A 24,262-nucleotide genomic window follows, 5' to 3' on the forward strand; every position below is an offset into this window, starting at 1 on the left:
AGAGAAAATAAACAAACAGGACTACATCAAAATAAAAAGCTTCTGCACAGCGAAAGAAACCATCAACAAAACAAGAAAGCCCACTGCATAGGAGAACATATTTTCCAATGTTACCTCCGATGAGGGTTTAATCTCCAACATTTATAGGAAACTCATATAACTTAACAAAAGCAAGATAAACAATCCAATCAAAAAGTGGGGAGAGGACCTAAATAGACACTTTTCAAAAGAGGACATTCAGAAAGCCAAGAGACATATGAAAACGTGCTCAAAGTCACTAATCATCCGAAAAATGCAAATCAAAACAACAATGAGATACCATCTCACACCTCTCAGAATGGCTATCATCAACAAATCAACAAACGACAAGTGCTGAAGAGGATGTGGAGAAAAAGGAACCCTCGGGCACTGCTGGTGGGAATGCAGACTGGTGCAGCCACTATGGAAGACAGTATGGAGTTTCCTCAAAAAACTAAAAATGGAACTCCCATTTGTCCCAGTGATCCCACTTCTAGGAATATATCCCAAGAAACCAGAAACACGAGTCAGAAAGGATATATGCACCACTATGTTCATAGCAGCACAATTCACCATAGCTAAGATCTGGAAACAGCCTAAGTGCCCATCAGCAGATGAATGGATTAGAAAACTGTGGTACATCTACACACTGGAATACTATGCTGCTGTAAAAAAGAAGGAATTCTTACCATTTGCAACAGCATGGATGGAACTGGAGAGCATTATGCTAAGTGAAATAAGCCAGTCAATGAAAGAAAAATACCACATGATCTCACTCATTTATGGATAATTAAGACCATTATAAACTGATTAATAAAAATAGATATAGAGGCAGAGCAGCCTCGAACAGACTGTGAAACTATAGTGGGAAGGTTGGGGAGGGTTGGGGGGGGGGTGGGTAATAGATCAACCAAAGGACTTGCATGCATGCATATATGCATAGTCCAGGGGTGGGCAAACTTTTTGACTCGAGGGCCACAATGGGTTCTTAAACTGGACCAGAGGGCCAGAACAAAAGCATGGATGGAGTGTTTGTGTGAACTAATGTAAATTCAAAGTAAACATCATTACATAAAAGGGTACGGTCTTTTTTTTTTTTTCCAGTTTTATTCATTTCAAACGGGCCGGATCCGGCCCGCGGGCCATAGTTTGCCCATGGCTGGAACCAATGGACACAAGACACTGGGGGGCATAGGAGGCTAGGGGAGGGTCAAGGGGAGAAAAAAAAAAGGAGACATATGTTACACTCTTTGTAATACTTTAAGCAATAAAACAATTAAAAAATCAATAAAGATTTATTAAAGAAAGAAATAAAATAAAAACGCTATCTCATTAAAAAAAACAAACAAAAAAACTGAATATCAGATATTATGTACGAAAAATTATAGAGAATTTGGAGGCTCTCCAGGAAGTATTTAATCTTTCTATTGCTAGGCATATGGAGTGTGGGCTGTTATGAGGATTTGATCAGAGCTCTGTTTAAGGCTGGATGTCAGGATTATTAAGGTTTTGTCTACTTTTGACTTCACAATCCTTGGATGTAGCCCCCAGCTACACCTGGGTGTTCATTGGTGAGTTCTGATCCATAATCCTGGTTTCAACATTTGGAAATTATTGAAAAAGTTTTGGTGGTTTTTTTCTTCATAGTTTGTGTCGGTTTTATTAATCTTGTGTCCCATGCAGAATTAAAATTTGGCAATTATCTTGAGTAAAACTGACATAATATTCATATCCATTCTCTGTATTACCTATTGTACTGGAATTTTGGACTCTTATGTTTTTGAACTTTGTCTTTCAATCTCCATAGTTGCCAAAAACTATCCTGTTTTCATATTAATAGGGGTCCTTCCCCTGAGTCTATGCTATGTTCTTCAGTCTCCTCTTTTATGTTTAAAATCCTGAGTGGGGGGAAACTTAGCTTTAAAACATTGGTTTATTTAACCACAACTGCTTTTCCTCAGGGATATATCCAAGTCCTCAGTAGTTCTCTAATACCTATATTTAAACTTTTTTTAAAAAGGCTTCTCTTTTTTATTTTCTGGTGGAACATTTGTCTGTTATAAGTTACCCCATACTTAAGCCAAATGTTAAGCCAAATTTAGAAGTCTATTTACATGGCACTTTTTCAAGTTTATATGTTGTTAATTTTCTGTCTTCTAAGGTATAATCCCCAATGGGAGAAAGGAGCTTACTTTTATTGCTCATCACTGTATCCTAAGCCTATCATCAGTAATTTTAACATAATAGGAAACCAATAAATTTGTATTAAACGAATGAATATACACAGCCCACATGAAATTTGTATGTCCCAAATAAAATCCATTTACTCCTTTCTTCCCTTCTATTGTCAGAGTAGGCAAGGCTTGAAGAATAAAGCTCTCTGTTTTGGGAATCAGAAAAACCATGTTAAATTTTTCCTCTCTGATTATCAGATGTCATTACTCATAAATGTATTTACTGTCTCACTTGCTTCTTCCAAAAATGAGATGGCAGAGTATTTGTGAAGATGCTTTTGAACCTCAAAGACAATCAACTATCAGCAGTATTGCATTTCCCCACAACACTGAATAACAAACTCACTAACAATTGTGTTACAATCCATTTCCATTGAAAAGTCCAAGATAATTAGAAGAGTAAAAAGCAAAAGTAATGAATAAAATATCTCTTTCTGGTTTCTACCAACAATATCCATATTTCCTCCTATATTTCAACTCAATTTTGCTTAGGCCATAGGAATATAGGAGGAATTGTTTTTTTTTTTACAGAGAGGAAGGGAAAGACAGAGAGTTAGAAACATCGATGAGAGAGAAACATCGATCAGCTGCCTTCTGCACACCTCCCACTGGGAATGTGTCTGCAACCAAGGTACATGCCCTTGACCAGACTCGAACCTGGGACCTTTCAGTCCGCAGGCTGACGCTCTATCCACTGAGTCAAACCGGTTATGGCAGAAGAATTGTTTTATAATAACTGAATCAGACCATGGGTGCAACGGTAAGGGAAAACCAGTTAATTCAGTCATTCTGAACGGTCCATTGGATTTTATAAAATAACAAAATCTCTATTTAAATCAGTGACACTTAAAGATTTCTGATTTTAATCATGATGGGTAATCACAGTAGACTCGATGTTTAAAAGTTCGAAAATTTAGGTAAATAGCAATCTACGAAGAAGAAATAATTGTCCTTCATAGACCTAGACCCCAGGACAGTTGTGTTAGTATAGGATAAGAGTTTATATTTCCACTGATAAAGACAATTCTTGAAGTAAAATAGACATATCTGGAGGATTATCAAGAGAAAAAGTAATTTTTATTTCCATTGAATGTAACTGAAAATTATAGTTAGACTATATGATCCAGGCATTCATAATTTGTAGTTCTTCAAGAAACAAATCAATCAATTTTGAAATAAAAAAAATTAATATGAAACTAAATCTTTCAATGATAGTTTGTTTTAGAAACTTCTTTCAGAAAAATTACTCAACTAATTTTAATAAATGGATACATACATTCTTTAATTTAGCACATTTTTATTTAAATCTATTATACTAGCAATCAATTAAAACAGAAGTACATATATGTCTCAAGTCTTGAGAATTGCTTCTGAAGCAATGTTTCAAGTATATATATAATGATATCATTGTAGTCCTCATTTTTAATACTCTTTGAGCTACCCAATCTTTGTCTGGAAAGTTAATGCTCATTCACAATTTAAACAAAAAAATTTCCTTTTATTATCTAAAGTCAAATTTTCAAACCACATGATCTCACTCATTCATGGATAATAGAGACCATTATAAACTTTTGAACAATAATAGATACAGAGGCAGAGCTGCCTCAAACAGATTGTCAAACTGCAGTGGGAAGGCCAGGGAGGGTTGGGGGGCAGGAGGGAGGGGGGTAAGAGATCAACCGAAGGACTTGTATGCATGCATATAAGCATAACCAATGGACATAAGACACTGGGGGGTAGGGGAGGCTAGGGGACTGTCAAGGGCGGGGGGAAAAAGGACACATATCTAATACCCTTTGTAATACTTTAAGCAATAATAATAATAAAAAATTTCAAACCACATAATCTTGGATGTAAGTTGAAAAGTCTTTTACATTATCAGGATTTTTATTGCCTTGCTATGCATTTAACTACTTACATTATGCATTTGACAAAGTGCTTTCTAATTCATATATACTTTCCAGTACTCATATTTACCTTTGACTAATGACCTAACATTATTTTCTAGTCAGCTATCTAAACTCCATAAAAAATGATGGTTGGAAAATAGAACCTTCAATGCAAAGATGATTTAAAAACTAATTCTATATAGCTAAATTAGTTTTCTGAGTATATTTACTTTTATGAGAAATCTCATTTCCTAAGTACTTCTTTTTACCTAATAATTGTTAGAGTAGAATTAGAATAATCTCTTGATAAGCTTTTTTGTGGATAATAAATTTTAAAAATTACTACTGAAAAATTTAAAGCATCAGTCCAAGGGCCATTTGAAACCTTTCCAGCCTTGATAAATATGGTTATAAAAGGGAATTGGAAGTAATAACAGTAATTGAAATTTATCCCATGACATATGTTCAGATGATCATAAACTTCATTGGCTATTTTGAATCATATATGGGAATAATTGAAACAGAAGCAATAATTTTCATAGAAGAAAAATGAACACAGAGCTAAAATGTTGATAATGAACTCCCTCAATTCATGAGGGTTAGTATAAGTAGTTGATTTGAAGTGAAGCACTAGTGATTTAAGTGAGATATAAAGATGTTTCCTCATACTGAGGGCTATTAATTATTGGAATGGATTCCTAAGAGATCTGGAGGAATTCCCACTTTTAAAGTGGGTACTAATAATAGGATATCAGAGAAAATTCCCAATAGTTAGCTAAGAATAGATAGGTTACTATGAAGAACAGTCAGAATCATACTTAAAGACAAATCTGAAAGTATTTTTACCATAGTTTGGTTTAACAAAAGGAGAATTATGAGAGTCAGATCTCTGGGTGCTTTGAGTCTTTGCTGATCTGATTCTGGACCCAGGGTTAAAAACAGAAGACCTTAGTGTGCATCTTGTTCATTTCCAAATGCATCCAAACCCAGGAGAGGGAGACACAAGCTGTGAATCACTGGTGACTCCAAACAGGGTACTCAGGGCCAGTTACAAACAGTGTCTGACATTGTCCAAACAGGCAGCCAAAATGCTGAAACAAACAAACAAAAAACAAGCCGCAAATGAAAGAACAAGAGATTCTCCTGAAGAAGAGCTAAATTAAGAGGAGATTAGCTATTTATCAGATATAGAGTTCAGAGTAATGATTATAAAGATGCTCAATGGCATGAAAACAGATATAGAAAGTATGAAAAATTACCAGTTGGAAATGAAGAATGACAGGATAGAAATGAAGAATACACTGGAAAGAATAAACAGCAGATTAAAAGAAACCAAGGATCAGATCAACAAATTAGAAGACAGTAGAAAAAAAAATCACTCAATCAGAGAAAAAAAACATTTTAAAAACAAGAGGACAGTTTAAGGGAGCTGTGGGGCAACATAAAACTTAACAATATCTTCATTATAGGATTACTAAAAGGTGAAGAAACTGAGCAAATGATAGAGAACCTATTTGAAGAAATAATGGCAGAAAATTTCCCTAACCCAGTGAAGGAAAAATTCACACAAGTTCAGGAGGCACAGAGAGTCCCAAGCAAGAAGAACCCAAAGAGGACCACACCAAGACACATCATAATTAAAATGCCAAAAAATTAAAGGCAAAAACATAATCTTAAAAGCAGCAAGAGAAAAGCAATGTTAATTACAAAGGGGGTTCCATAAGACTGTCAGTTGATTTCTCAACAGAAAATCTACAGGCCAGAAGGGTATGGCTCTTAAGTGCTCAAGGTAATGAAAAGCAAGTATCTGAAACCAAGATTACTTTATCCAGCAAGGCTATCATTCAAATATGGTGAATGAAGAGTTTCCTAGATTTTTGTTCTAAGGGTATTTGTACAGTTTTGCTTTGTTTTCATTCATCTTTTTTTTTATTACCAAACTTTGTCTGGAATTAGGTCTCTTCTCCTTAGTTAAAATTGCTTTAGAAAGAAGTGACCTGTTGGAACCCACTTTTAAAAAGATCAAAGACCTGAAAAGACAATTAAAAAAAAAAGTTATTTTTTTGCCAGAGGCCGGTCCATCCTTGTTGCTTGACACAGTCGCTTCAGGGAAGAAACATCTGCACAGCATATGTTTCAAGGGACCTGGTATGTATGGCATACTGTTCTTAATGTGTTTGCTCCCCTTCTTAGTGCTATGTGTTCTAACTAGGGCCACCTCCCTGAGAAAGGTTGTTTCCCCAGGTGGGGGTATTTCCCTGGAGTTAGGGATTAAAGGGACTAAGGAAGGGAATAAATCAGTAAACCCCCTAGTGTTACAGAAATACCGTGTACTACTTGTGAAGAACTTAGACTAAGACTGTTGGCAATAAATTTGGGACTTGTTAGGCCCACATCCCCAGGGGTCTACCCACCAGAGAAAGCACCAAAGCCTATGCCCCTATGCAGGGCAGTCCCAAGGAAGACCATCAGCAAGGCTAAAAGGACATAACCTTTACTTTGGATAATCTCCTTCAGTTACTTCCTTGTAGCTTAATAGTAGAGCAGTAGAGTAGTGACCTTGGAATGGAGATAACAAACTAGCCCTAACCTTTAGAATATAATGGATAGGATTAAAATCAACAGAGCTAGATAGAGATAAGATTTTTGGCAAAGGTCAAATAAGAAACTATGGACATGAAACAAGGAACTGAAGAAGGTCAAGGGAGGACCCAAAACATACCATGATGTGTCTATAGAGGCATGCTTATAGGATCAAATGGTATAAATACAGATGTAACAGGAGAATAAAGGGAGAACCTGGCTACGCTGATCATCTGAACACCATCTCTGTGTCCTTCATTCTTTGCTGACTCTGTCCACACCTTTGGGAACCCCTGGACCACTGGGGCTGGACCCCGGCATTTTGTAAAGTCATGTTCAACCTCATTGGAAAAAAACTCAAATTTGCATAAATATCGAGATGTGCTTATTAGCCTTCCAAAATGGAAAAGAGAGATACCACCTATTAATAAAGGACTCATCATTTGACAGTACATTTCTGGAAAATACTTCAATAATATTCATCAAAAGATTTCAATGTGCATAATTTTCAGACAATAATTCTACTTATATAAATTTATCTAAGACATTACAGTCAGCCATATGAATATGTAACATTGCTTAAAGTAAGTGCTTTGCATGTCTAGATAAGCTTGTTATTAGACTACAGGTGGATAGATCTCCCTTCCATATTTTCACATAAATATTCAAAAAGAAGAAACAGTGAAGGAAAAAACCAGTATCTGTGCTGAAAACTAGAAAAAGAGTCATTAGTATTTTGAAGGTTTGATGAATCTATGTTAGTTAATATGCAGGCAGAATATGCTTCTTACACAAAAGCAGAAATGCAGCCAAAGCAAGTATGAGAGATAGTGGTAACATCACTATGACTGCAGATTTTAAGAAGGGAACCCTCTTACATGGGACCAGCTCCTATAATATATGAGTAGTTTTAATTTGCATATAATACAACTCTTGAAAAGAGAAACAAAACAGTGATCAAATAAATGCAAGCAGAAAATATTTTTACCTGGGGAAAAAAAAAATCCTTGAACTTCTTTCTAAAGCAATTTTAACTAAGGAGAAGAGACCTAATTCCAGACAAAGTTTGGTAATAAAAAATAGATGAATGAAAACAAAGCAAAACTGTACAAATACCCTTAGAACAAAAATTAGATTTTTGGCTAACATCTGTGCAATACTGAGTATGACTATAAGAAAGATAGATTTAAAGGTAAAAAACAAAACAAAACAACAACAACAACAAAAAAAAAACGCTGCACAATCTAAAAATATTTATTCAACCAAGTTGTTTCTGAAACAAAAAGAATGCAAAGCTATTCTCAGACATGGAGGCCAATATGCTTTCTTTAAAAAATTAATCAAAGGGATATTCCAATTAAAGATAACTGAGAGATACTGGTGCATGCCACAAAGAAAGGAAGAACAAAGAGATTGTGATTTTAAAAGGATTTAAGTTGAGACAGAGAATCATTCGATTTAAAAATTAATTCCTATGGCTAAAAATAATGTACACATTAAACATTATTCTTAATAGAAAGGTCAATAATTGTAAAATATTAATATTTATACCACTATAATTAGCTACTTATTAATAACTAGAGGCCTAGAGCATGAAATTCATGCCCAGGGGAGGGGGTTCCTCTCAGCCCAGCCTGCACTCTCTCCAATCCGGGACCCCTCAAGGGATGTCTAACTGCCAGCTTAGGCCCAATTCTGGGGATCGGGCCTAAACCGGCAGTCGGACATCCCTCTCACAATCCAGTACCACTGCCTCCTAACTGCTCACCTGCCTGCCTGCCAGATTGCCCCTAACTGTCCCCCTCTGCTGGCCTGGTTGCCCCTCACTGCCCCCCCCCCCCCACTGCCCTGGTTGCCGCCAACTGCAACCCCTGCCAGCCTGGTCACCCCATATAGCCTGTTCAGTTGTCCGTTTGGTTGTTTCAGCCGTGATGGCCCCTGGCTCTTTATATATATAGATAGAAAAGGAGCAAAGAGAAGGCCAGATGTTATAGGCATGTCATTTGGGAAGCTTCACTAGGAAGCTACAACTTTATACTCCTCAGTAGTTCAACAAAGGAAGATAGACCCATGACAGGTAAAGTTGGGGGGACTAAAGAAGGTGCTTGCTACCAATACACCTGCAGTCAGAAATGGTTGGCCCAGAATGGGTGGGGCCACTTAAATTTGGGATACTTAATTCCCTGAAGAAAGGAGTTAGCTCTCTTGGATATCTTGGTTTCACTTGACATGCTTGAATAATGGCTCAGTCTTGGCTTCCTGGCATTCACACACACACACACACACACAATGGCCTGATGGACTGCAAGTAGCTGTACTGAACACTAGCTCTAACATGGAAAGAAAACTCTGGACAGTGGCTGTACTTCTAGCTTTACTGAAACCCCAGCTACACTTATTCGATGACTGGGCAAAGGGAAACAGAATTTGGAAAACCAGGGATTTAAGTCTATGCAAATAAAAATCATTCATTCTCCCATGCCAGTCTCAGAAAATTCTCTTTTTTTAAACTAAATTATTGTTTAAAGTATTACATAAGTCTCCTTTTTTTTCCCCCCTTGACATTTCCATGACCTCCATCTTCCCCCCTACTCCTGCGAAGCACTTTCTCTCACGCCTCCTCATCTTTGTCAATAGGTTTTGCTCATATGCATGCATACAAGTCCTTTGGATGATCTCTTATCCCCTCATCCCTTGCCTTCCCTTAAAGGTTGGACAGTCTGTTTGATGCTTCTATGACTATCTTCATCAGTTTATGTTGTTCATTTTATTCCACAAATGAGTGAGATCATGTGATATTTATCTTTCTCTGACTGGTTTACTTCACTTAGCATAATGCTCTTCAGTTTCATCCACGCTATTGCAAATGGTAAGAATTATTTCTTTTTTTACAACAGCCTAATATTCCATTGGGTAGATGTACCACAGTTTTCTAATCCACTCATCTGCTTATGGGCACTTAGGCTGTTTCCAAATCTTAGCTATTGTAAATTGTGCTGCTAGGAACATAGGGGTGTATATATCCTTTCTGATTGGTGTTTCTGGTTTATTGGGATATAGTCCTAGAAGTGGGATTACTGGGTCAAATGGAAGTTCCATGTTTAATTTTTTGAGGAAACGCAATACTGTTTTCACAGTGGGTGCACCAGTCTGCATTCCCACCAGCAGTGCAAGAGGGTTCCTTTTTTTTCTGCATCCTCCCTAGCACTCGTTTGTTGATTTGTTGATGATAGCCATTCTGACAGGTGTGAGATGGTACCTCATTGATATTTTGATTTGCATCTCTCAAAAGATTAGTAACTTTGAGTATGTTTTCATATGTCTCTTGGCTTTCTGTATGTCCTCTTTCAAAAAGTGTCTATTTAGGTCCTTTGCCCATTTTTTATTGGTTTATCTTCCTTTTGTTAAGTTGTATGAGTTCCCAATAAATTTTGGAGATTAAACCCTTATCAGAGGGAACATTGGCAAATATGTTCTCCCCTGCAGCAGGCTTTTTGTTGTTTTGTTGATGGTTTCTTTTGCTGTGCAGAAGCTTTTTATTTTGATGTTGTCCCATTTGTTTATTTTCTCTTTAGTTTCCATTGTCCTAGGAGCTGTGTTGGTAAAGATATTGCTATGACTTATGGTTTCTTCTAAGATTTTTATGGTTTCCTGTCTTACATTTAAGTTCTTTATCCATTTTGAGCTTATTTTTGTGTATGGTGTAAGTTGGTGGGCTAGTTTCATTGTTTTTGTTTTTGTTGGTTTTTTTGTTGTTTTGTTTTTTTGTTCATGTATTTGACCTATTTCCTCAATACCATTTATTGAAGAGTCTGTCTTGACTCCACTGAATATTCTTTCCTCCTTTCTCAAATAGTAACTGGGCATTATGGCATGGGTTGAATTCTGGGTTCTCTGTTCTGCTGCATTGGTCTATATGTCTGTTCTTGTGTCAGTACCAGGCAGTTTTGGGAACAGTGGCTTTGTAGTATAGTTTGATATCTGGAATTGTGATCCCTCCAACTTTGTTCTTTGATCTCAAGATTGCTGCAGCTATTCAGGTCTTTTTTTATTCCAGATTAATTTTTGGAGAGTTTGTTCTCAGTCTTTGAAGTATGCCATTGGTATTTTAATGGGGATTGCATTGAATCTATAGATTGCCTTGGTAAGTATGGACATTTTAATGATGTTTATTCTACCAATCCATGAACACGGTATATTCTTTCATTTATGTCTTCCTCTATCTCTTTTTTCAGTGTCCTGTAATTTTCTGAGTACAGATCTTTTAACTCCTTGGTTAAATTTATTCCTATGTATCTTAATTTTTTTTGTTGCAATGATAAATGTGATTTTTTTTTTTTTTTTAGTTTCTCTTTCTGTGAGTTCATTATTGGTGTATAAAAAGGCCATAGATTTCTGGGTGTTAATTTTGTATTCTGTTACATTGTCAAATTCATTTATTAGTTCTAGTAGTTTTTATGGCGTCTTTAGGGTTTTCTATGTACAATATCATGTCATCTGTGAATAATGACAAAATTACTTATTCTTTCCCAATTTGGATGCCTTTTATGTCTTTTTCTTTCTTTTTTTTTTTTAAAGAAATAGTGTTTTTTTTTAAAATATATTTTATTGATTTTTTACAGAGAGGAAGGGAGAGAGATAGAGAGTTAGAAACATCGATGAGAGAGAAACATCAATCAGCTGCCTCCTGCACATCTCCCACTAGGGATGTGCCCGCAACCCAGGTACATGCCCTTGACCGGAATCGAACCTGGGACCTTTCAGTCCGCAAGCCGACGCTCTATCCACTGAGCCAAACCGGTTTTGGCTCTTTTTCTTGTCTGATCGCTTTGGCTAGCACTTTATACTGTTTCCAACAGGAGGAGTGATAATGGGCATCCCTGTTTTGTTCCTGTTCTTGTTCTTGTTTTTAGGGAAAATGGTTTTAGTTTTTGCCCAGTGAGTATGATGTTGGCTGTAGGTTTGTCATATAAGGCTTTTATTTTGTTGAGGTATGATTCCTCTATTCCCACTTTGCTGAGAGCTTATCAGGAATTGGTGTTGGATATTGTCAAATGCCTTTTCTGCATCAATTGATATGTTTATGTGATTTTGTCTCTCAATTTTTTTATATGACATATCATGTTTATTGATTTGCAGATATCATACTGGCCTTGCATCCCTGGAATAAATCCCACTTGGTCATGGTGTATAATCTTTCTAATGTAATGATGGATCTGATTTGCTAGAATTTTGTTGAGGATTTTAGCATGTATGTTCATAAGGGATATTGGACTGTAATTCTCTTTCTTTGTATTGTCTTTATCTGGCTTTTGGATTAGGGTAATACTGGCTTCATAGAAAGAGCTTGGAAGTGTGCCTTCCTCTTGAATTTTTTGGAATAGTCTAAATAAGATAGGTTTTAGTTCTATGAATGTTTGGTAAAACTCCCCTGTGAAGCTGTCAGGCCATGGGCTTTTGTTTGCTGGAAGTTTCTTTATGACTGCTTCAATTTCCTCCTTAGTTATCATCCTGTTGAGATTTTTTGATTCTTCTTGGTTGAATTTTGGAAGGTTGTATTTTTCTAGGAATGTGTACATTTCTTCTAGGTTGGCTACTTTGTTGGAATAGAGTTCTTCATAGTAATTTTTATAATCCTTTGTATTTCTGTGGGGTCTGTTGTTATTTGTCTCTTTCATTTCTGATTTTGTTTATTTGGGTCCTCTCTCTTTGCTTCTTGGTGGGCCTGGCTAAGGGTTCATCAATCTTGTTTATCCTTTCAAATAACCAGCTCTTGGTTCCATTGATCTTTTGTATTGTTTTTTGGTCTCTGTGTCATTCATTTCTGCTCTGATCTCTATTATCTCTTTTCTTCTGCTCACTCTGGGTTTTTCTTATTGCTCTCTTTCTAATTCTTTAAATTCTAGAGTTAGATAATTTATTACCATTTTTTATGTTTTGTTTGTGTGTTTGTTTTTGAGGTAGGCTTGTAATGCTTTGACCTTCCCTCTCAGGACTGCTTTCACTGTGTCCCTTAGGTTTTGGATTGTTGTGTTTTCATTGTCATTCGTTTCCAGGATGTTTTTAATTTATTCTTTGATCTCTTTGGTAACCCAATCATTGTTTAATATCATGCTTTTTGTCCTCCAAGTGTTTGAATTTTTTGATTGTTTTTATTGATTTCTAATATTATGCCATTGTTGTCTGTGAAGATGCTTGATATGATTTCTATCTTCTTAAATTTGGAGAGACTTTGCTTGTGACCCAATATGTGGTCTATCTTTGAAAATGTCCTGTGTGCACTTGAAAAGAATGTATATTCTGCAGCTTTGGATGAAATGTTCTGAAGATGTCAATTAAGTCCATTTGATCTAGTGAGTCTTTTAGGATTGCTGTTTCTTTGCTGATTTTTTTTTTTTGTCTAGAGCATTTATCCAGCGATGTTAGTGGGGTATTAAAGTCCCCTACTATGATCATATTGCTCTCAATATCTCCCCTGATATCTTTCAGAAGTTTTTTTTTTTTAATGTATTTTGGTGCTCCTGCATTGGGTGCATATGTGTTTATCAGAGTGATATCCTCTTGTTGTATCAGTCCCTTTATTATTATGAAGTGGCCTTGCTTGTCTCTTGTTATCGCCTTCACTTTGAGGTCTATTTTGTCTGATATAAGTATTGCTACTCCACCTTTTTTTTTCATTTCCATTAGCCTGAAAGTTATTTTTTCATCCCTTTACTTTCAGTCTGTCTGAGTCTCTTGTCCTGAGTTGAGTCTCTTGTGGACAGCATATATATGGTTCATGTTTTCTTATCCATTCAGCCACTCAATGTCTTTTGATTAGAGCATTTAGTACATTTACCTTTTAAGTTATTGACAGGTACTTGCTGTAGCCATTTTTATTTTTTGTGCTTGTGTTTCTTCTTCCTTTTTCCCCCCTTCTTTTTACAACAACCCCTTTGGCATTTCTTGTATTGCTGGTTTGGTACTGATAAATTCCCTTAGCCTTTATTTGTCTGCGAAGCTTCTGATTTCCCCTTCAGTTTTGAATGAAAGCCTTGCTAGGTAGTGTATTCTTGGATTTAGTTCCTTGATCTTCATTACTTTCTATACTTCATTCCATTCCCTTCTGGCCTGATGTGTTTCTGTTGAGAAATCATTTGATAATCTAATGGGAGATCCTTTGTAGGTAACTCTCTATCTCTCTCTTGCAACCCTCAAGATTCTATCTTTGTTGTTAACATTTGCCATTGTAATTATGATGTATTGGGGTGTCTTGGGGTAGGTCTTTTGGGGTTCAACTTGTTTGAAACTGTGTGCTTGTGAGACTTTTTCTTCCCCATATCAGGAAAGTTTTCTGTCAGTACTTCTTCAAATAGGTTCTCTAATCCTTCCTGCTCTTCTTGTCCTCTGGCATCCCTATTATACATATGTTATTTCATTTCATTTGTCCTGAAGTTCCCCTAGGCTCTCCTCTTGCTTTCTAATTTTTTTCTCCAGTTGCTGCTCAGATTAGGCTTGTTTCTCTATTCTATTTATAGCTCATTAATTCAATCCTCCACTTCGTTTAGTCTACTATTGAAACCTTCCACTGTGTGCTTTATTGTGGCTATATAATTTTTTTATTTCTTCTTGATTCTTACATAGGTTGTTGATTTTCTCATCCATCTGGTTTATGAACTGTATGAATTATTCTGAATTCTTTTTATGACATATTGCATGCCTCTTTTTCATTTAGTTTTTCTTCTTTTTTTATTAATGGGGGGATTTCTCCTGTTCTTTCCTTTGGGGGTTGCTTTTTTTCTTCCCATTTTTTGCTGTCACTGAAGAGTCCAGTCACCAAGTTGTGTGGGGCCTGAGCTACATCAGCAGGCTTGGCTGGAGTGTAGTGCACCCTGACTATCAAGGTTGGGCTCCGGGTATTGGGAGGCATAGATGCTATGGGCCGGTAGGAGCCCTCCATGCACCGAGAGTCAGGGGCTGGCTCGGGTGCCCAGGAGGCGTGGCCAGCTGGAGCCCCACGTGCAGACAGGGCTGGCTCTACCCTTCAAGATGGCATGGTTTCTGTGCCAGCTCTGCTGCCGGGGACTGCTTGCAATGGTAGTGGGGGCTCCCCATCTATGAGACCCCAGTCCATCAGCCCCAGAAAGTCTTACAGGATCGTTGACTTGTTCACAGACACACACACACACACACACACACACACACACACACACACATACACTCCACACTCATACACATACTTCCCTTTCACTCCCTCATTCTCTCACACTCTCTTCCTCACTGCCATCCTGCCGGCTGCCAACTTCCTAAAAGCTCAGAAAATTCTTTTTCCAACTCAGCACCAGTTGGGAACAGGCCCCCTCACACCCCCATGCATGTGCGCGCATGCGCACATACACACACACACACACACACACACACACACACACACACACACACTTCATCCAATAGCAATATGATGTACTTCTCAGATAAAATCAACAAAAATATAGGCTAAATATATGCAGAAATTAAAATCAAACCTGTCACTTAGGAAAATAGATCAATCTAGATTTTAAAATATATATGTGTATATTAAAGTTCTGGCAGTCAGTTTACTGAACAAAATAAACTTGTAGGAATGCAATTATTAAAACAGACCTTTTTTGTACAATGTAGAACTCATAGATTTTTTTATCACTCTCAGATATTAACTAAAAGCCTCATTTTCTAATTTATTAAGTTCTAATTAATAAACTTTGATCTAAAACAAAAGTAGACTTTCTCTTTTCTTTTAATGGATCTTTCCTTTTTCCTCACTACTGCCTGGCACAACCTACCAATAAGGAAGGAGATGGGTTCCAAATTCTGCCCCCCAACACCCCCATTCAATCCAGGGCAGCCTTTGCAGGAGAAAGAAATTACCGGAATGCTCACACTCATGTGGCAGGTGCTATTATAGTCCAGCAACCAGAACCACTTTTATGTCAGATATTTAAATATCACTTTTTTGTTTCTGTTGTGATGTGCTTTTGTAGGCTCTTGAGTAGGATGGAGAGGGAGCTGTTACTGGAATCTCTCACATGCATCTCCCTGATATTGACAGTAATTCATCTGTCCTGCCTTCAGGAGGTCTTTGCCTCACAGACCCAATCAGCTGGGTTGTTCTTCCTCATCAGGCTGACTCTCACTAGCTAACTTCCTCAGATGTGTTCCACAGGAAAGACCACAGGGTCTTTACCTGCCCAACTCTGAACCTTACTCTCTTTTCAGCACCTGTCTCTCACCTCTGCCAAGCCAGGCCCCTCCAGCCAGTCTCTGGCCTTCAGGTAGTCTTCAGGCAGTGCCTTTCCAATCCCAGGACATTGTCAATCTTGCTGAACCTGGTGTTGTAAACTTTATTTCATTGCTGGAAGGGAGGGACAGGTCTATGCCTATGAGGAGGGAAGAGGAAACCCTTATGAAGAGCACCCTCTTCATAAAATTCCTTACTCTCTTCATAGAAATCATCCTAAGAAACTCTTAGCTTTTGTTCATATAATATTGTAGTGGGAGATGGGTTAACAATGGCAGAGCCAGTGCTGGGCCACCTTTGCATGTCCTGCATTCTATTATCTAGAATGACAGGTTACTTCCTTCACACTGGTTGTTCTAGGATTTGAGCGGAAGCTTGACAGCAGGAGCAATCTTACTTTAACATTCTGTTACTCACGCTGCAAAACCAAAGCCTGGCTCCTGCATACCCTCTAACCTCATTCCCACTTGCTCCATGCATTACATTATCACATCGTTAAATTCCTAAACTGAACATGTTCTTTCCCCTCCCAGAACGCTATTCTCTTAAACCCTTCCAGGACTGGATATTCATACAGAAATGATCAAATACCACCTGAGAGAAACCTTCCTGCTTACTTATCTAGGAGATCTCACAACCCCTTTTTATCTCCTTCGACTGCTTTATTGTCTTCTTAGCACTCACTAATATCTAAAATGGGATCTGTCTCTTCGCACATTGAAGAAAACTCCAGGGAAGTGGGAACCGTGGGTATGTTTCACAACCTCTATCCGCAGAAATTAGAAAGCTGTCTGCTACAGTTTATTTACCAATAAATAGTGACTGAACAGAAAACAGATAAAAAACAGAACAAATATTAATATCTGGGGTATACAAGAATGGCATATTCTTCAAAATTAGATAACAAAGAAATCGGAGAAAGAAGTGAAAATCAAAGTACAAATAAAATTTTTCCAGGCAGTACATATTTAAGAAAGCAGAAGTACAAATGTTAAAAGTTGACAACTTATACTTAGTGGGTATACTAATAAAAGAACAAACCAAAATTAATACATATCTTTCATTATCTTTTAGTGTCAAATATAGCAGAACATCAAAGATGGTACCATGATACTAGAAAATGAGCTCAGTGAGGACAGGGACTTTTGGATTCTTCTTGTTTTTTAATTAACTAATATATCCACAGTACTCATAAAAGTGTGGGGTGTATGACAATTAGTAAATATTTGTTGAGTGAATTAATGACAATCAATCCAAAGGGAAAAAAATCATTATCAATTCAACAAGAACAAAAAAAAAAAAGAAAGAAAAAGAAAAAAAGAAGGAAAAATTACTATAGTTGAATTGTCCCAAGTAAATATTTAAAGTTTAAGCAGACTGGCCTGGCCAGTGTGGCTCAGTTGGTTGAGCATTGTGCCAGGAACCAGGAGGTCACTGTTTGATTTCTGATCAGGACACATGTTTGGGTGTGGGCTTGATCCTGAGTAGGGGACATGCAAGAGGCAGCTGATCAATGATTCTCATCATCGATGTTTCGCTCTCTCTCTCCCTCTCCTTTAATTTCTATGAAATCAATAAAAGCATATTTTTTAAAAAGTTTAGACAGACTAATCAGGCAAAATAGGCAATTTTATGGAAGTTTAAAATAATATAATTATTAATCATAATATTCCTTTGCAAATTCTTTAATTTTTCATGCTTCTTTTTATTATTATGTTTACTTGGAATGACCACACCAAAGCATCTCATGTGCTTTTTTGAATGAAGGTTGTGTAAAGAATAAAGTATTAACATAATGAACTGATTCAAATTTAATATTTTACTTTTAAAAAAAAGACTATATATATATTTTAAACATTTACAAACCTAATTATATAGAATATAGGCTACATAGAATACTCCAATAAGCTTCTAAAAGTCATATTTATACAGGTATAATCTACAATTATAGTGCACCAAACTGGATATTAATGAAAAAAGTTGAAATAAGAAATCTCCATTTAATATTTAATTAAGAAAAGAAACAGCCTGATGTTTTTATTGTTTCAAATAGGAATACAAAGCAAATAGGTTCAAGAAATTTTAAATAAAATTAAATTACAAAAATGCTGCAGTAAATTCCACTTGGAAGGAAATTCATATATGTAAACTAATATGTCTACACTAATAAAAGACAAAGATGCTAATTGACCATACCATAGCTATGCCCAAGCCATGCCCACCAGCCAATCAGAGCGACTATATGCAAATTAAACCAACCAAGGTGGTGGCCGGCAGCCATGGAGCTGGAGCAAGCAGGAGGCTTGGTTGCCCCGGCACTGGAGGAAGCCAAGCTTCCTGCCTGCCCTGGCCGGCTGTGGCTTCCGCAAAAGGCAACAAAGTTTCAATTATAGAAGCTAAATAAATCCCAGATACCTGCTTCTAGCCAGCCTCCACTGGGAACTTGGGTGGCTGGGGGCTGTGGCCAGCCTGCAAACAGCCATCAGTCCCTCACCCAGGCTGGCAAGGCACCCCAGTGGGGACCCCACCCTGAAGGGGCTGTGGCCAGCCTGCAAACAGCCATCAGCCCCTCACACAGACAGGCCACACCCTCATGGGGTGAGGGTCCTCACTGAGGGTATTGGCCAGCCTTCAAACAACCATCAGCCTCTCATCCTGACTTGCCAGGCACCCCAGCAGGCCCCCCCCACCCCTGAAGGGGGTGTGGCCAGCCTGAAAGCAGCCATTAGCCACTCACTCAGGCTGACCAGGCACCCCAGCAGGACACCCCTTTCTGAAGGGGGTGTGGCCAGCCTGAAAACAGCCCTCAGCCCATCACCCAGGCTGACCAGGTACCCCAGCGGTAACCCCCACCATGAAGGGGGTGTGGCCAGTCTGAAAACGGCCCTCAGCCCCTCACCCAGGCTGGACAAGCACCTCAGGGGGACCCCCGCCCTGATCCGGGACACCCTTCAGTGCAAACCAGCTGGCCCCCACCCATGCACCAAGCCTCTATCCTATATAATAAAAGGATAATATGCAAACTGACCCTAACAGCAGAACGACTGGGAATGACTGGTCACTATGACACACACTGACCACCAGGGGGCAGACGCTCAAAGCAGGAGCTGCCCCCTGGTGGTCAGTGCGCTCCCACAGGGGGAGCTCTGCTTAGCCAAAAGCCAGGCTGACGGCTGCCAGTACAGTGGTGGTGGTGGGAGCCTCTCCTGCCTCCTCAGCAGCGCTAAGGATGTCCGACTGCAGCTTAGTCCTGCTCTCCGCTGGCAAGTGGGCATCCCCCGAGGGCTCCCGGGATACCAGAGAGATGTCTGACTGCCAGCTTAGGCCCAATCCCCCGGGGAGTGGACCTAAGCCAGCAGATGGTCATCCCCCGAGGGGTCCCAGACAGCGAGAGGGCATAGGCTGGGCTGAGGGACCACCCCGAGTGCACAAATTTTTGTGTACCGGGCTTCTAGTTACGTGATAATTAAGATGAAAAATATGTGAATAATTCTTCCATTTATAAATCTATAACAGGAAGCATAAATGGAGGGAGAGAAATGAAGACTTTAACAAACTTTATTCATGTTTATGATTTTATATATCTTGTAATGTTTACACATTTTTTTTGGTAATTACAAAAGCAATATATAAAAACTAGAGGCCCGATACAAAAAATTCATGCAAGAGTAGGTCTTCTTTCTCCTGGCTGCCGGCACCAGCTTTTCTCTGGCACCTCTGGCACTAGGACCCAGCCTTCCTTCTGACCGCTGGCAGGCACCCGGCACCCGGGTTCTCTCGCAGCCCTGGCTTTGTCCGGAAGGTTGTTCAGAAGGATGTCCAGTCTAATTATCATATTATGCTTTTATTACAGATAGATAAATGAGTATGGGAAATCCCTTTTCATATTTGTATGCTAGTATTTCCAAACCATTGTCCTACAAAGTATTGTTTTATGGTAAGCAAGTTTTTGTTTTTTTTCTGACTCTCTTCCACTTATTTATTTTTTTAATTTTATTTTATTGCTTAAAGTATTACAAAGAGTAGTGTATATGTTTCCTTTTTTTCCCCATTGACCTTCCCCAGACTCCCCTACCCACCAGTCTCTTGTGTCCATTGGTTATGCTTATATGCATGCATACAAGTCCTCCAGTTGATCCCTTACCTCCCACCCCCAACCCTTCCCAGCCTTCCCACTGTATTTTGACAGTGTGTTCGATGCTTCTTTGCCTCTGTATCTATCTTTTTGTTCATCAAAAAGATGAACAAAGGTTATAATGTTCTTTATTTTTTATTTTTTAACATATTTTTATTGATTTTCAAGAGGAAAGAAGAGGGAGAGAGAGTCAGAAACATCAATGATGAGGAGAATCAATGATCGGCTGCCTCCTGCACGCCCCCCACTGGGGATCGAGCCCGCAACCCGGGCATGTGCCCTTGACCAGAATCGAACCTAGGACCCTTCAGTCCACAGGCTGACGCTCGATCCATCGAGCCAAACCGGCTAGGGTTATAATGTTCTTTACTATCCATGAATGAGTGAGATCATGTGGTATTTTTCTTTCATTGACTGGCTTATTTGACTTAATAATGCTCTCCAGTTACATCTTTGCTGTTGCAAATGGTAAGAGTTCCTTCTTTTTTACAACAGCCTAGTATTCCATCATGTAGATGTACCACTGTTTTCTAATCCATTCATCTACTGATGGGCACTTAGGCTGTTTCCAGATCTTAGCTATGGTAAATTGTGCTGCTATGAACATAGGGGTGCATATATCCTTTTTGATTGGTGTTTCTGATTTTTTGGGATATATTCCTAGAAGAGGGATCACAGGGTCAAATGGGAATTCCATTTTTAACTTTTTGAGGAAATTCTATACTATTTCCCACAATGGCTGCACCAGTCTGCATTCCCACCAGCAGTGCAAGAGGGTTCCTTTTTTTTTCTGCGTCCTCCCTAGCACTTGTCGTTTGTTGATTTGTTGATGATAGCCATTCTGACAGGTGTGAGATGGTACCTCATTGTTGTTTTGATTTACATCTCTCAGATGACTAGTGACTTTGAGCATGTTTTCATATGTCTCTTGGCTTTCTGAATGTCCTCTTTCAAAAGTGTCTACTTAGGTCCTTTGTCTATTTTTTGATTGGATTCCTTATCTTCCTTTTGTTAAGTTGTACGAGTTCCCTGTAGATTTTGGAGATTAAACCCTCATCGGAGGTAACATTGGCAAATATGTTCTCCTATGCAGTGGGCTTTCTTGTTTTGTTGATGGTTTCTATTGCTGTGTAAAAGTTTTTTATTTTGATGTAGTCCCATTTGTTTATTTTCTCTTTAATTTCCATTGCCCTAGGAGCTGTATTGGTAATGATATTGCTATGACATATGTCTGCTATTTTGCTGCTTATGGATTCTTCTAAGATTTTTATGGTTTCCCATCTTAAATTTAAGTCCTTTATCCATTTTGAGTTTATTTTTCTGTACGCTGTAAGTTGGTAGTCTAGTTTCATTTTTTTGCATGTATCTGTTCAGTTTTCCCAACACCATTTATTGAAGAAACTGTCTTGTCTCCATTGTATTCTCTTGCCTCCTTTGTCAAATATTAATTGAGCATACTGGCTTGTGTCGATTTCTGGGTTCTCTGTTCTGTTCCACTGGTCTCTATGTCTGTTCTGGTGCCAGTACCAAGCTGTTTTGAGAACAGTGGCCTTGTAATACAGCTTGATATCTGGTATTGTGATCCCTCCTACATTGGTCTTCTTTCTCAAGATTGCTGCAGCTATTTGTTGTTGTTGTTGTTTTTATTCCAGATGAATTTTTGGGGAGTTTGTTCTAGGTCTTTGAAGTATGTTGTTGGTATTTTAATTGGGATTGCATTGAATTTATAGATTGCTTTGGGTAGTATGGACATTTTAATGATGTTGATTCTACCAATTCATGAACATGATATATTCTTTCATTTGTTCATGTCTTCCTCTATGTCTTTTTTCAATGTCCTGTAATTTTCCAAGTACAGGTCTTTTACATCCTTAGTTAAGTTTATTCCTAGGTATCTTAATTTTGTTGGTGTATGGTAAATGGGATTTTTTTGTGTGTGTGTGTATGTGTGTGTGTGTGTTTTGCTTCTCTCTCTCTGAGTTCATTATTAGTGTATAAAAAGGCCATAGATTTCTGGGTATTAATTTTGTATCCTGCTACTTTGTCAAATTCACTTATTAGGTCCAGTAGTTTTTTGATGGAGTCTTTACGGTTTTCTATGTACAGTATCATTTCATCTGCGAATAAGGACAGTTTTTCTTCTTCTTTTCCAATTTGTATCCCTTTTATTTCATCTTCTTTTCTGATCGCTATGGCCAGGACTTCCAGTACTATATCGAACTGGAGTTGTGGAAGTGGGCATTCCTGCCTTGTTCCTGTTCTTAGGGGAAATGAGTTTAGTTTTTTCCCATTCAGTATAATGTTGGCAGTAGGTTTGTAGCATAAGACTTTTATTATGTTGAGGCATGGTTCCTCTATTCCCACTTTGCTTAGAGTTTTTATCAAGAAAGGGTGTTGGATTTTGTCAAATGCTTTTTCCACATTGATTGATATGATTATATGATTTTTGTCTATCAGTTTGTTTATGTGATGTATCACATTTATTGATTTGTGGATATTGTACCATCCTTGTATCCCCAGAATACATCCCACTTGGTCATGTTGTACGATCTTTCTAATGTGAAGCTGAATTCGATTTGCTAGAATTTTGTTGAGAATTTTAGCATCTATGTTCATCAAGGATATTGGCCTGTAGCTCTCTTTTTTGTGGTGTCTTTATCTGGTTTTGGGATTAGGGTAATGCTGGATTCATAGAAAGAGCTTGGAAGTATGCCTTCCTCTTGAATTTTTTGAAGTAATCTGTGGAGGATAGGTTTTATTTCTTCTTTGAATGCTTGGTAGAACTCCCCTGTAAAGCTATCAGACTAGGGCTTTTGTTTGCTGGAAGATTTTTGATCGCTGCTTCAATTTCTTCGGTAGTTATCGGCATATTCAGGTTTTTTTATTCTTCTTGATTGAGTTTTAGGAGCTTATATATTTCTAAAAATATGTCCATTTCATCTAGGTTGTCCATTTTGTTGGAATAGATTTGTTCATCGTATTTTTTCATAATCCTTTGTATTTCTGTGGGATCGGCTATTATTTCTCCTCTTTCATTTCTGATTTTGTTTATTTGGGTCCTCTCTCTTTGCTTCTTGGTGAGCCTGGATAGAGGTTCATCAATCTTGTTTATCCTTTCAGAGAACCAGCTCTTGGTTTTGTTGATCTTTTGTATTGTTTTTTTTGGTCTCTATGTCATTTATCTCTGCTCTGATCTTTATTATATCCTTCCTTCTGCTTATGCTGGGCTTTTCTTGTTGCTCTCTTTCTAACTCTTTGAGTTGTAGGGTTATATAATTTATTACCATTGTTTATTGTTTTTTGAAATAGGCCTGCAGAGCAATGAACTTCCCTCTCAAGACTTCTTTCACTGTGTCCCATAAATTTTGAATTGTGTTTTCATTGTCATTTGTTACCATGATATTTTTTATTTCTTCTTTGATCTTTTTGGGTAATCCAATCATTGTTTAAAAGCATGCTATTTAGCCTCCAGGTGTTTGCTTTTTGATTATTTTATTGTAGTTGATTTCCAGTTTCATGCCATTGTGATCTGAGAAGATGCTTTATATGATTTGTATCTTCTTGAATTTGAAGAGACTTTGCCTGTGCTCCAATATGTGGTCTATCTTTGAAAATAACCCATGTGCACTTGAGAAGAATGTATATTCTGTGGCTTTGGGGTGGAATGTTCTGAAGATGACAATTAATTACATCTGATCTAATGAGTCATTTAGGATTGATGTTTCTTTGCTGATTTTTTGTTTAGAGGATTTGTCCAGTGGTGTTATTGGGGAATTAAAGTCCCCTACTATGACTGTATTGCTGTCAATCTCTCTCTTTATATCCTCCAGAAGTTTTTTTATGCATTTGGGTGCTCCTGTATTGGGTACCTATATGTTTACCAGAATTATACATTCTGGTTGAATTGCTCCTTTTAGTATTATGTAGTGGCCTTCCTTATCTCTTGTTATGGCCTTCACTTTGAGGTTTAATTTGTCGGATATAAGTATTTTTACCCCAGCTTTGTTTTTCATTTCCATTCACCTGAAAAACTTTTTTTCCATGTCTTCACCATCAGTCTGTGTGAGTCCTTTTTGCTAAGGTGGGTTTCCTGTAGACACCAGATATATGGGTCATGTTCTGTTATCTACTCAGCTACCCTATGTCTTTT

This window comes from Myotis nattereri (genome assembly GCF_964212035.1).
Source record: "Myotis nattereri genome assembly, chromosome: 2".
NCBI lineage: Eukaryota > Metazoa > Chordata > Mammalia > Chiroptera > Vespertilionidae > Myotis > Myotis nattereri.